The following is a 14,226-nucleotide window of genomic DNA, read 5'->3' as shown; positions in this document are numbered from 1 at the left end:
AGCACAAAAACAGTCAATATTTATCTATTTTGCAAGAGGTCAGGATGGTGGTTATCCTTGGTGGAGGCTGTGATTGCTGGTAATGTTTCGTTTATCCTTAAAAAAAATCTAAAATCTAAAAAAAAAAAATTCAACGAAGAATTGCCTCTGGGTGATACGTTTCTTTGGATCCTAGTTGTCACAGCCAGTAAGTTCCTTTTAATAAATCCTCACATCCTAAAAGTTTGACCAAAGTTCCTAACTGGAATCTCTAAATTGATCTAGTCTAAAAATTAAAAATAACTTGCACTAAGGTAAATTTAAGAAGTCTAAAATGTCCAGCACATGTTATGGTGTATCATAAATCAAATATTTCAGTTTTTTAGATTAAAGTTAACTTATATTAATAATATACTGTATTTCTAAGATACATAAATGTAGTCTCTGTCAAAATTCAAAGAAAAACATTTTACTTTATGAAAGTGATTCTTTTTATGAAAGTGGACACAGCAGAAAGTATAATAAGCTGTTCAAAATTTCTGTATTTTTAGATAAGAGTGTGTTTCTCTGTATACACGTCATCTTTGCCTTTGCTATTTCATAAGACCTAGAGAAAATAGACAAATTCAAAATGTCCTCTGAAAAACATTTCGTAAAATGTAGATGAATCGGTATTAGAGAAAATAATTTTAGAAATAGAAGAAAGTGTATGACTAAATACACTTTATTTGCCCAAATTCTGGACAGTCAAAAGCACTAGGATGTACTGTCTACTTGGAGAGCAGGGGCGTGCCGTTTGCAGCCCACACTTAGCGCTCACTGTACCTGGAAGATGAAGGCAGAAGCCCCAGGAGGTATCCTGCTTCATTGGATGGGGGTTCTACTCAAGGACGGGCACAACAGTGAACCTCTGAAAACTGGAGCTAGACCTCTGAAAACCTCTTGGACTTCATATCCCCAGCCTTTTTTCTTTTTCATGTGAGAGAGAGACTTCTATCTTGCTTAAGCCACTATTATTTTGCATTTCTTTATTACATTTAACAAAACCTCAGGTAGGCTCTTAGATTGCATAATTTCCAAAGTCATATTTTAGAAAGTAGAATTCATCAATGATGTCCATTGGCTATAACCTTCTTAATTGTCTTTAAATATAAGTAACTACCATGCTTTCATCAGCACGGGCATATACTACCATTCAAATTTAGTCATTACCATCTACCCTAATACAGTAAGCAGGGCCAGTGTTGCCCTATTTTGCCTTAGCAAATGTATTGTCTGTGCAACCACCATGTCTTCAGTGAAAAGCATCTTTATCCATGTATATCTTCTGTATCCCATTATTTCATTCATTTCAGCAAATATTTAGTGAGTGTTTATCATAGCTAGGCACTAATGCTGGTTACGAAAGATACAAAGATGAACAAGAAACAAGCGGGGGAAAAAAGCCCTGCTTCAAGAAACTATGGCATTGGGAGAGCCAGACACCGTCCAGTCACTGTCTGTCGTCCAACCAACAACATTCTCACCTACCTCCTTCCCTGCCAACAGAAACCCAGAACACTCACGTGCAGGTGGAATTACAGTAATGTCAGGGAGGACGGGACTATTCCTATTCCTAGGAGGTGAATGATGCTGGTCTAAACCAGTCGTACTACTATCTTCCTCCTGGGTCAATTACTGCACTAAGTGTGGGCATGTGACTCAGTTTCAGCTGATGAAATGTAAGTAGAATTCTCTGATGTCCTTCTCCCCCTGCTGCTTTGACCTGGACACTGATGTGCTACTGCTGCTGCAGGAGCTATCTTGGAATCCATGAAATAAGGGCCCGGAAAACTGCAGAAATGTTGCAGTGCTAACATTATGATGAACTCTCTTCAGTCACTTGTTATATATATATTTTTAAGGTCTCTTTAAGTTACTGGTTTTCTGTTATTTACATTTCACTTCATTTCTGATGGACACAAATAAATGTTGAGACAATTTTCAGTAGCTGCTTTAATAGAGAATGAGCAAGGGCTTAGAGGAGCAGAAAGACAAATGTGCCCAAATCTGCTTTAAGTGCTCAGGAAGGCTGTCAGAGAGAGAGGTGAGCTTTTATGCAAAAATTATTTTTGTATGCCTAAAGTATCATGGTACATGAGGAAAACTGTGACTTGTCTGCCGGACAAGAAGGCAAAAGATATAATGATGAATAATTGTGTAGATCATGATAAGAATTGTGGATTTTATCTTATATGTGAGTGGGAGTCCCTGAAGCAATTTAAGCATGGTAATAATGATATACAAATATTATCCTGGCTCTCTTAGGAGAAGCCTCGTGGGCAACAGGGCAGCAAAACATAAAGAAGTGGGTGACAGACGATGAGGCTGAGCTACTAACCTGTGGGAAGTGAGCACTGGGGGGGGGAGGCAGGGGGACTCCAGGAACACTGTTTCTCAGCTGCTTGGTCAAATGATGGGGCAGCATCCTCTGAAAGGGGACATTAGGAGGACAGGCCCAGGAGAAAGCTCTACTGAGATATATTGACTGTGGAGTGTGTGGGGGGGACATGTAGGCAGCTATGCCTAAAAGTCACTGAGAAAGAAAGATCAGGAACCAAAAAATGAAAACCAGCTATAGGCAGGCATAGAGAATATTTACATTACTGATAATTCATTACTGGGTTCTATTTTTCCAATCCTAATGCATTTCTTAATTAGTTTGCATTTCATTACTTACATATTATAAAGTTCACAACGATTAAAATGTGAGCAAAACTAGAGAGATAAATAGCTGAATATAAGTTTAATTAAAACTTGTTATAGTTCAGATTCCAATTGAGTTTTGTTCCCCCAAGTTTCAAGGTTCAAAGCCCTATTTTGTTCAGAGGCTCACTATGCCTGCGGTCTCCCATGTTTTAGAGGCATAAGAGGTATTCCAGCATTTCTAGTGGCTTCTGTCAGTGTCCCACAACTTCCCATTTAAACACAGCAGTGAACATCGGTTGTCTGCCTCCCCATCATCTTCCTTCCTTTCTTTCAGAAGTAGTTCTACATTTTCGTTTGGTGATTCCGCACCCCCCCCCACCTTGGTCCAGGTTTAAGTGGAAGAACACCTGAACCAGAGCAGGTGGTTCAGATTTATAGTAATCACTTCCCCAGCTGTGGTGATGGTTCAATGACAGGAACATAGCCTAAATGTGTCTAAGCTTGAAACTTGGGACTTTTGTAAGAATTACTCTATCCTCTGTGGACGTAAGCCACAGTCAGTCTGAAATCAAAGCTAATGCAACCATCTTGATCTCATGAGAAGGCATCTAGAATTGTTGGGGGCTACTATGTAGAGTTTGAGAAAAGCCAGCACAGGAGAGAGGGGCTGAGTCACGAGGATAGTAACTGAGAACTGAAGTTAGCTATGATACGTGCACTCTAACTAACTTTAGACTTTTTAGTTATATGAATAGCAATATATGTGGTATTTTCTGTTGCTGGAAATGAAGTAATCCTAACTGGCTCTTATAAGATCACAGAAAACACACTGACACACACACACACACACACACACCAAAAAACCTTCATAGCAGCACTCAAAACAAGGTCTCAGCATCATTCCTGTGAGGAATTCCCACTAAATACAAAAGTTCTCTAATTTTGTCATAGGCACTAGTGTCCTAGTGGAATATCACGATACCGTTAGAAACTTAAAAAGCCTTTCTCCCAAGAAGTATGTAAAAATTTACACTATCACTGCCTCACTAGCTGTTCCCCATTTACAGAAACAAGATCCGTGTCAGTCAGAGAGATTCCACGATGTCATGGGAGCCACAGCACTGCCTCTGTCACTCCCTCGGTCACTCCCTTCCTGTCCTCTCCATTCACTCCCTGACCTCTACTATTCCTATTCAGCAACTAAGAAAAAAAAAAACAAAAACAAAACCCTGAGACAAGAAAAGATATGGGAGATAAGAGAGTAACACTGTACTCTGGGAAATATAACCCTTTAGTTATATGTTACAAATGGAAAGAAAAAGCAAAAAGGTATTTGTATTTTTTTACGTACTTTCTCCATCCATGTAGTTAAGGTAGAGAGGAGAAAATTCCATTTCAGGACAAAAGAACCACACTAGGTAATGAAAAGCATGCTAGATGGCGGCAGTTAGGTCAGGACTTAAGTTTCTATCTACGTTGAGATTTTTATATTGATCAAATAGTGAAATAATTGATCCACTGTCCAAGGAGACAGAGTTTGGGCCTGAGCAATCTGCATATCGTCTTTTGGTTATCCCTTATGGGCATCCTGTCGTTCAAGAATAAGAAAGAGCATACTACCAGTTAGGATAACGGGCTCTGGGATGAGAGAGTCAAAGCGGTACTCATGAAGGAAAACCCACATCAAAGAGCAACAAAAGGCAGAATTCAAACTGCAAAACAAAAACAAAAACAAAACAACCTCATATTAGTGATTTCAGAGAACAAGTAAAAAAACTCAAAAACATTATGGGAAGGGACGCCTGGGTGGCTCAATCAGTTAAGCATCTGCCTTTGGCTCAGGTCATGATCCCAGGGTCTTGGGATCAAGTACTACACCAGGCTCCTTGCTCAGGGGGGAGCCTGCTTCTCCCCCGCCCTGCTGCGGTCCCTGCTTGTGCTTTCCCTCTCTCTCTCGCTCTCTGATAAATAAAATCTTAAAAAAAAAAAAAAACATTATGGGAAAACAAATATATTTTTTTAATTGGAGAGAAAATGAAATACAGCAGTGTACAGGATATGAAAACCCAAAACAACATATCATAAACGTGTTTAGAGAAGACTGAAGCACAAACAAAATAACAGAAATAAAAGCAGCAACCCAAGAAGTAGCCCAAACAATATCACTTGAATTGAAAAAGACCCTGATCGGAGGGACCCTGATTAGGGCCCTGAAAGTAGTCTTCTTATTTCAAGCAAAATATATTTTTCAAAAAGATCCATATTTAAGTATATTAAGGCAAATTCAGGGCTTAACTTAATTTTTTACAACCCTATGAACATCTAAGTAGAATTTCTTAAACTGTTATGTACAAATTCAGAGAATTCAGATTGATGTTGTCTCTTACCACTGCACTGAACTCCACATATCAGTGGTACAATAACTAAATAAATTCAATTACGATGACCTCACTATGTAATTCATGTGTGAAGGGAAAACAAACAAAAAGACATTGTCATAGACACAAGGATTTAGAAGGCAATTTACCCATGTAATATTCCTTTTAAAATTACTTGAATAAAAATTACAGGCTTTTGAAAAAATGAATCAGAACAATTCAGATATAGAAGTTCATGTAATTTAAAAATGTATTAAGCAAAAAACCCTGAATATCTAAGTTACAGGGTTAATAAAAATACATATATAAAAAATAATTATTGAAAGAGAAGACCAATAATATAAACATTAGTTATAAAAAGTTTAAAAATTTAGGTTTTCTCCAGTACTGAAATTAAGGAAAAGAAGAAAACAAAGGTATGCTAAATTTCTCATTTTACAAAAGTAATCAATAGACACAATTTGTTTCTTGATATTTAGGGAGAAATTGACTCCAAGTATTTTTATAATTTAAAAAAATCATCATGAAACAAATATTAAATTTTGAATTTCTATGTTAAAAAAGACCATAAACAAGGTCAAAAGAAAAAAAGTCAGACAAAAATATAAAAACATATACATAACATCTTAATTTGCAAAAAGTCATAATGAATCAATGATTTGAAAAAGGTCTCTGTAGTTAACTCTATAGTTATATCCCCATATTTAAAAATCTACATATAATTTATATATATGTATAAACATATACACACGGACACATACACACACTTTAAAAATTAAAGAATACACACGACAAGGTAAAGAGTTGGCTATTTAATAGCTGGAAATTTACTATTCCTTTGACTTATTTATATTTTCTAAATTTTTAATAATCCTTTCTCAATTTCATTGATTCATTCAACAAATAGTTATGAAGTACTAACCATGTGCCGGTCAGGCACTCATGAAAAAACACTCTGCAAAACAGATAAAAACCCTGCCCTTTCTCAGTTCTTATTCTTGTGGGAAGGAATGAGAAAATGAGCTAAGCAAGCAAGCCAATGATGTATATGAGAAAAGAAGTTGTGGTTTGGAGAAGATAATGGAGGAAAAGAGGACAAGGAGTTCGGGAGATACAGCTGGTGTAGCAAATTTTTAAAAGATGGTATGGGTGATACTGAGGTGAGACTAAGCAAAGACTTGAAGGTGAAAAGGGCAAAATATATAAGCATCTGGTGTCCGGTGTAAAACCCTGGTGAGCGGAAGGAGCAGCCAAAGCTGAAGCTCTTGGCCCGTTTGAGAAACAGTGAGAAAATCAATAAAAGGATATAAAAATGTATTCAAATATCAGAGACGTATCAGGATGCGGAGATTCAAGGTAGTTCTGCCTAACTCACCTTTATAGTCTCCGGAATTTTGCAAATTTTCTTAATAGAACTATATTGATTATATTAATAAGAAACAAAAAACAAAACCCTAAAAACTTCTTGCTGAAAATCAGTGTTTAAAATTTGAATACATATATGGTCAGAGCTATGTAAAACTTTTTTTTATAATTATATAATCAATATGTACTCATTAGAAAACATTTGAAAACTGCCCAAAAAATGTGTGTGTGCATTTTTTAAGTCAGCCATTGGCTCACTAACTTGAGATCCTCCTCTTCTGTCTAGTATCCATCATTCTAAATGACCGCTATTCTCACTGATACGTGGAGCCATGGGTTATCAAGGATGAATGAAATTTTACTCTATTTTATTCTATTTAAATTTATTTTATTTTACTCTATTTTATTGTATTTATTTATTTGACAGACGGAGAGACAGCGACAGAGGGAACACAAGCAGGGGGAGTGGGAGAGGGAGAAGCAGTTCTCCCTCCGAGCAGGGAGCCTGATGGGATCATGACCTGAGCCAGAGGCAGATGCTTAAGGACTGAGCCACCCAGGCATCCCATGAAAGAAATTTTAAAAGATCTCTAAGTCAATGCATCTCAAAGTGTGGGTCTCAAGTCTCTTACAACAGAATTAACTGAGAAACTTGCTAAAATTGCAGATTCCTGGCTCACACCCCAAAGCTACTGGGTAAGAATCTTACGGTAGAGCCTGGAAACCTGCTTTTTTTTTTTCTTAAGTTTTTATTTAAATTCTAGTTAGTTAACGTATAGTGTAATATTGGTTTCAGGACTAGAAGTCAGTGATTTATCACTTACATACAACACCCAGTGCTCATCACAACAAGTGCCCTCCTTAATGCCCACCACTCATCTAGCCCATCCCCCACCCTCCATGAACCCTCAGTTTGTCCTCTATAGTTAGGCATCTCTTATGGTTTGCCTCCCTCTTTTTTTCCCTTCCCTTATGTTCAGCTGTTCTGTGGAAACCTGCTTTTTAACATTACTCCCAGATGATTTATATGCACAGTAAAGGTGGAGAACTACTAACATAGTTTAATGAGAGTAAAGATAATTTAGTCAAAAAACTGCCTCTGGAATCTTGTACTGACCAAGATTCAACTCTTAAATTTCTATCATTCCTAAATCTACCTTTCATGAGCTTGGCCGGGTGGTTTCTCTAAGCACGCCCAACATATGTCAAATCATGATGTTCTTAAAAGCTTACACGGTGAAATAGGTCACAACAAGCACACGGTATTAACCTACGTTATAATCCTGGATTAGGTAGCAAATAGAAAAGACTAAGGTCCTTATGGTAGTTCTAGTTTGGACTCACAAAATGACCACTTATGCCAGTACAAATTCCAATTTGATCAGTAAAACACAAGAGTTATAAGTAAGACCAAGACACTAATTTAAAGACACAGTGAAGTGAACGGAGTTATTTCATCACCCACCTACACACTTACTCTATCACCCATCTGTACATTTATTTTTACACTTTCCTACACTCTAACCACCAAAATGAAAATTATATGGATTTGAATTATGGAATTAGATTTCTCTAGGTGGTTGGAGGATTACAGAATCTCTTGAGCTGCAATGTGGGGATAATTTTTAATTTGACTGAAAAAGTAATACACTTTTCCTGAACAACAGGATCATTTATAAACCTTCAGTGTGACCATTCTGAGTCAGCTAAAGAAAAGCAGAGGAGGGGTGAAATCATATAAATTTTCACCCATAAACTAGTAAGTCAGTGGTAAATATTCCACTGACAGAGACATACATAAGTATGTATTTGTCATGAAAAGATATAGAATTATTTCTATATTAGGCAAAAATATGTAGCCTTATTTTTATAAATAGGATCATTCCTCCTGAATGAAAACTTGAGAAGCTATGCCATGAATCATTTTGGAAACCTGAGGATCCCACCCCCTTCTAATCAGTCTGTTTGGTGGGTTGGATTTTTTATATGAGTTTTTAAACCAGGGTGGGCCTTTATGCTTACCTGCCTGTGAAAATCAGGATTCCCATTTGGCAGAAGCTATTACTTGGACTAGCATTTTCTTATTCTTGGCAAGGGGTATTAAAAATTATTTTGGTAAGTCAATTTAGAAAAACCAGTAAAGGAAATCCAATGGTTTTAAAGCTTGAAAGCTTTAAGATGAACAGAAATAGCCCCCATAAGTTACTAAATCCAAAAATGTCTTCAGTGTATGCATCCACACATTGATAGACGGCCTGAGATAAATCCTAAAGTTTGATAAGTGAAGGGTTGCATGGGCTAAGTCAGGACCGATGCAGATCAGATAGGTCGTTTATCTACTTGATAGCCCATGTGTCAAAAATTACACCCTTAGCCAACATGAAATTCCCCTTAAAGATGAACTAATGTAACTAATAACAAAGGTGAAACATTATGTCCAAAAAACTACTATCAGATGTTTATGAAATGTACCCACTCTTATATTTTCAGGAATTAATTCATTTATTCAGCAGTTCATGGTGCTCCGAAGTACAGTTTCAAAAGTGGAATTATACAATGGCCATTACCAGCTCATGACGTGACAGGGTCCAACGGCATAACACACCTTATATCAGTACTTCCCAAACTCTACCTTGTTTAAGAATCACTTGAGGCTTATTAAACAGATTCTGACCCCTCCCTTAGAGATTCTGATGGACTAGGGGCGTGGTCTGAGAATCTGCATTTCTAACAAGCTCACAGGAGAGCGGCTGGTCTAAGGTACACTTTGAGTACCCCTGCTCTAGATGGCATCTGGTAACAAAGTGGCACAAAGTCTAAAAAATAAACACCCACTTCAAAATGATACCTAATGGTAACCATTACCTAGGCTTCAGATGTAACTTCCAAAAGTTTATTTCTAGTATCCTTAACATTCAACTGCACATGTGATGGCGACGGGCACTTATATACCACTGAGATGCATTGCGATAAAGAATTTCTGAGATAACTGATTTCCAAGAAAATCACATAAGACTTGCAGCAAAACTTAACTTGTATTAATGAGCAAATCAAAAAATGGTACAAATTATGGGAAAACAGTTTTTTAAAAGATTTTATTTATTTGAGAGAGAGAAGGAGAGGGAGAAGCAGACTCCCAGCTGAGCAGAGAGCCAGCAGCGGGGCTCAATCCCAGGACCCTGGGATCATGACTTGAGCCAAAGGCAGAGGCTTAACCGACTGAGCCACCCAGGCGCCCGTGGGAAAACACTTTTTAACCAATATTTTAAGAAACTTTCTATATGATGAGACCAAACACGTGTACAGTGTTCACTTTGTATAGTAATTATTTTAATAACACAGAATAAATATAAAAGTGATCTAATTCCCAACCACTCAAAGTTTTGAATTAGCCATTTGAAAAAATGTAATGAAAGAGAAATAATGGGGCACTTGGGTGGCATATAGTGGGATGAGCGACCAGCTCTTGGTTTTGACTCACGCTGTGATCTCAGGGTTGTGAGATCCAGTGCCATGGCGGGCTCCCCGCTCAGCATGGAGTTGCTTGAGATTCCTCTCCCTGCCCCTTCCCACTGCTCATGGGCTCTCTCTTTCTATCTCCCTCTAAAATAAATAAATAAATACCACCACCCCCTCCAAAAAATTAAGAAAATGATGCTGATGACATATTTTGTGCTTCTTTAGGGAGCAGCATAATACTGAGTATCAGACCCCAAGCTGTGTATCAGCTTTCCCACTGACTCATTTTGAACAACATATCATTATGTGTTTAGTGAGCTCATCTACAAAATAAGGGTGTTAGGTTAACTGGTCTCTAAGGATCCTTCCAGCTAACATCTTGAAATGAGTTTTTCAAACCTGTTACCACGCTTACCTTAAACATAAGATGTTAACTCTTCATGAAAACTCATTCATAATGTTTTATCTTAAAGGTCCAAACTTAATTAAATCTTACCTGCTTCATATTAACCAACTGTTTAATTTTCAAGACTCCACGTGGAGCTGTTTTATATTGGAAAAGGAAGGTTTTCCTACAGCACATCAAACGTGAATGCTCTGTGTAATGAGAATTATTTTCTACTTTCCAATTTGAAAGTAAGTTTTTTATGTGTGAGATAAGAAACTGAACTTATAATATACAATTGCAAATGACGCTGCGTGGGCTACTGGTACACGCACACAACCTAATGTGTCAACAATCTGGAAGACAATGATGAACCTAAGAATAAGGAAAACTACTGAACTCCTCTACTGTGAGTTCTCAAGGGCTGAGCATTCGAATCTATAAACCAAGTATTGAATGTTGTAACAGCCTCACCAAAGCACGAAAAAATTATTTCTGACATCTTCATAGCGTTTTCCTGAACATGACAATTATTAATTATCCCTATGATAGTAAATAATAGTGATAAATTATCTGCCATATGATCTTAAGGTAGAAGATTTATATTACTGTCTGTTGTTCATATATACATATGTAATTAAAATGTAGAATTCCAGAGTTTCAAGAGGTAATTAGACTAGAAAATCACACTGGGGACATACATGTAAAGTAATAAAAAGCAAGACTTCTAACATTATTATTTTTTAAATTATCTCACTCAATTGGCTGATGATGTGACATCTGCATTTCAAGTGCCACCTATGGCTTCAAATGCAGACTGCCTTTTCTACAAAGTCTAGCCTATTTCAAATGTTTGAATTACTCTTCAGTTATAGATCTAGTTTTTTCTAGTCATTGAAATCAAGTAAAAACAACCTGAACCGTCTCTCCTAATATGACAGCTCATGTTTTACCATTACAACTTTTGAAATCTTTCTAATCAATCATGATGAGATATTTTCTTTCGATATACAAAGGCATAGGTCAAAGCTGGTCATTTTATAATATGATCCTACCCATATTTGTAACCAAAGTTACAAGTCCTTCTCGAACACTTGAAGTAACCTCAGGTAAGAGAAAGGATTTTCCTTTAGATTTTGCTTCTCTATAGAGTAAATTCTTTGGGGAATTTCTCGAATTCACTTTAGGCATCCACATTTCGTTTCTCACTCACAAATCTCCAGGAACGGTCTCATCAACAGTGAGAGAATAATTTCCATGTGATTAACACAGAACACAGGAAGTCTTGAAGGTTGAAAAGTGCCAACCAATTCTTAGTTTAATATGTGTCTGATACAATAGAAAAAAGTCATCAGAGTTAATAAAGAAACCCCTCCCAAATTCCTAATATGATCGTTATGGATTAAAATACTCTGAATAAAATATTCTGTTCCTGAAAACACACTAAAAGCTGTATTACTTCACTCTAATCTTTGAATCTGCTAAGTGGAATAGATATACAAAACATAAAAGGAGATAATTCGTTAATTGTACGAAGTACTGGTAAAGCTTATATATACATCATTACCATGAATGAATTACCATGAGTAAACTGTTTATTCGGTAATCTGATAAACTGTTACCTTTCTGGAATATACCAGATTTCAAATAAATTCTGGAATATAGGGAGGAAATGTGAATCCTTCAAAATTGTTTGAATTTCATTTTAGTCTTCATTACAGAGGTTAGGCAAAAAAAAGGTAGTCTGGACAATTCGAACAAATTTTATTGATTATGGTAACCTAATCATTTATGTTGGACATTTAGTATCTATCAAGGTAAAACAAAGTAAAATACAACCGTTCCTAATAGTCGCTTAGTGATTAAAAACTGCCACTGGCTCCTCTATGCCCAAGCTGAGGGCCACAGGTAGAGACTAGAGAAAACAACAAAAACATTCCAGCTCTCATAGTCCCTCTACTGGGAGCAGAGGATTTAAAAACATTGTTTTCCTGAGCTAAATTAATTTGTGGCTTTCTAATATATGGAATTATTATGTAATGAATGAGTGACAAAAAATTTTAGTACACCAATATTTAACAATAACAAATGAAGAATTCTGAACTTTCAAGTAAATATATTTGATTTTTTTCCCCAGAGATACCCACAGTTCTTTACATATTTCTATAAATATTAGCATAGGAGAAAATCAGATTACTATAACTAATAACATTCAACGAGCCATTTTAACATAAAGTTTATGGAGCTCACTTAAGAAATATACGATTTTTTATATTGCATACAAAAAATAAATAGTGCCCATTATATTTTGGGCTGGAAAGAAAGAAAGAAAGAAAGAAAGAAAGAAAGAAAGAAAGAAAGAAAGAAAGAAAGAAAGAAAGAAAGAAAGAAAAGGATTTTTCTTTCCATGTATGCCCTTTGAAATCGACTGCTGGTTTATTCCAACCGAGAAGACTTCCCAAGAACTCTTAACGCAATGACTTAAAACTAGCGTTTGTGACATTAAAGTGACAGTAAAGACTGTCAGACCACTTGTCTCACATTTCTGCCTTCACACAGATAAGACATAACTATGGCCATTTTCTTGCACACTTAGGTCAGTGAGACAGAATCTCAAAAGGACATAAAAAAGTGCTTTTTCCATAGTGGTTGTAATCACCATAAATCCAGCATCAGCTCCCCTCAAGCAGGTTAGTGAGAATATCCCAAACCTGCTGTATTCTGTGATAATCACATGGAGATTATTCTTTTACTGTTGATGAGACAATTTCTGGAGACACATTTGTGAGCAAGAGATACAGATACCTAAGAGAATTTTAGAAATTCCCCCAAAGAATTTGCTCTGTAGAGAAAACCTAAAGGAAATTTTTTTCTTACCTGAGGTTACTTAAAATATTCAAGAAGGACTTGTAACTTTGTTTTTAAAAATTGATAGGGAAAATGAGTTCCTCTGAGGGGTATTTCTGAAATACTCTGTGAAAGATTCAGAAGGGTAATCTCTCTTTTCAAACCCTCCAATTAATCAATCAATCAGTAGAAGTTACAAAAACAAGTGGAGTAGTTTTGGTACACAAAGTGATCACTAAATTTCATTCAAATCAATTGCTTTTAATATAGTAAATAAAAAAGCTTAAATTTTGCTCTTTTTAATATTTGCATGCAAAAATCTGGCGGGGAGGGGTTGTGTAGAGAAAAACAGGAAAGATAGTATTTTTATGATTTACACATACGATGCCTCTCATATTCAATACTGTCTTGTTTCTGGAACACACTTCCATTTCACTCAAAGCCTTCTTGGTACAACCTATTAAGACCATCTTCAAAGGGGTGGGAAATCTATACAGAAGTGCCTGGCGGGCATACAAACTACACTCCGGACATTCATATACTTAATAACGTTAAAAATTAGAATAATGGTCAGCCCACACTCCAGGGGCAGCTCAGATATATACACGCTGGCCGCTGGTTGTGCCTCGTGATAATCAGGTGCGTTACCCTAAAACTCCGGGGATTCATTCATCAGGCACGTTGTGCGCAAAGCCCAGGAGGGCGAGCCCAGCGCGGCGCTATGATCCTCACCGGCGCGGCGACACGCCTGCTCCCGCGACGCTACGCAGCTTCGAAGACCCCTCTTCACGCCTGCGCCCGCCCCGCTCTACCCCCGCGCCCGGCGGACTCCTTACCTGGAGGAGGCGGCGACCGCAGCAGCGGACAGCGGAAGGTGCTGAACCGGCGCGGCGGCGGCGCGAGCACTGCCCGCTCTCTCCCCGCCCTCCCCCGCTGCGTGCCTCGGACTCCCGGGGCGGGGCGGGGCGGCCAGACTGCGGGTTCCGTGGGACTGGGAGACCGCTCCTCGCGCAGGACCGAGCGCCAGGCTCCCCTGGGCCGTCCCGGAAGACCACGTGACAGATACGCCGGTCCCTGATTGGAGCGCCCGGCGGAGAGACGGTGGCGGTTCCTGACCCGGGGAGA

General features: G+C 37.7%; 1 protein-coding gene across 1 annotated transcript in view; it reads right to left on the bottom strand.

Annotated features, from left to right (window-relative positions):
- The window catches only part of WDR17 (WD repeat domain 17), a 108,801-nt gene extending 94,791 nt beyond the window's left edge, over positions 1–14,010 (bottom strand). Inside the window, exon 1 of the mRNA XM_044387580.3 lies at positions 13,938–14,010. The gene's annotated coding sequence lies outside the window, so the exon portion shown is untranslated. The remainder of the gene's footprint in view (positions 1–13,937) is intronic.
- Positions 14,011–14,226: the final 216 nt, after the last annotated feature.

Source organism: Ursus arctos, unplaced genomic scaffold, assembly GCF_023065955.2.
Source record: "Ursus arctos isolate Adak ecotype North America unplaced genomic scaffold, UrsArc2.0 scaffold_27, whole genome shotgun sequence".
Lineage (NCBI taxonomy): Eukaryota > Metazoa > Chordata > Mammalia > Carnivora > Ursidae > Ursus > Ursus arctos.
This window is presented reverse-complemented; position numbering and strand designations above follow the sequence as displayed.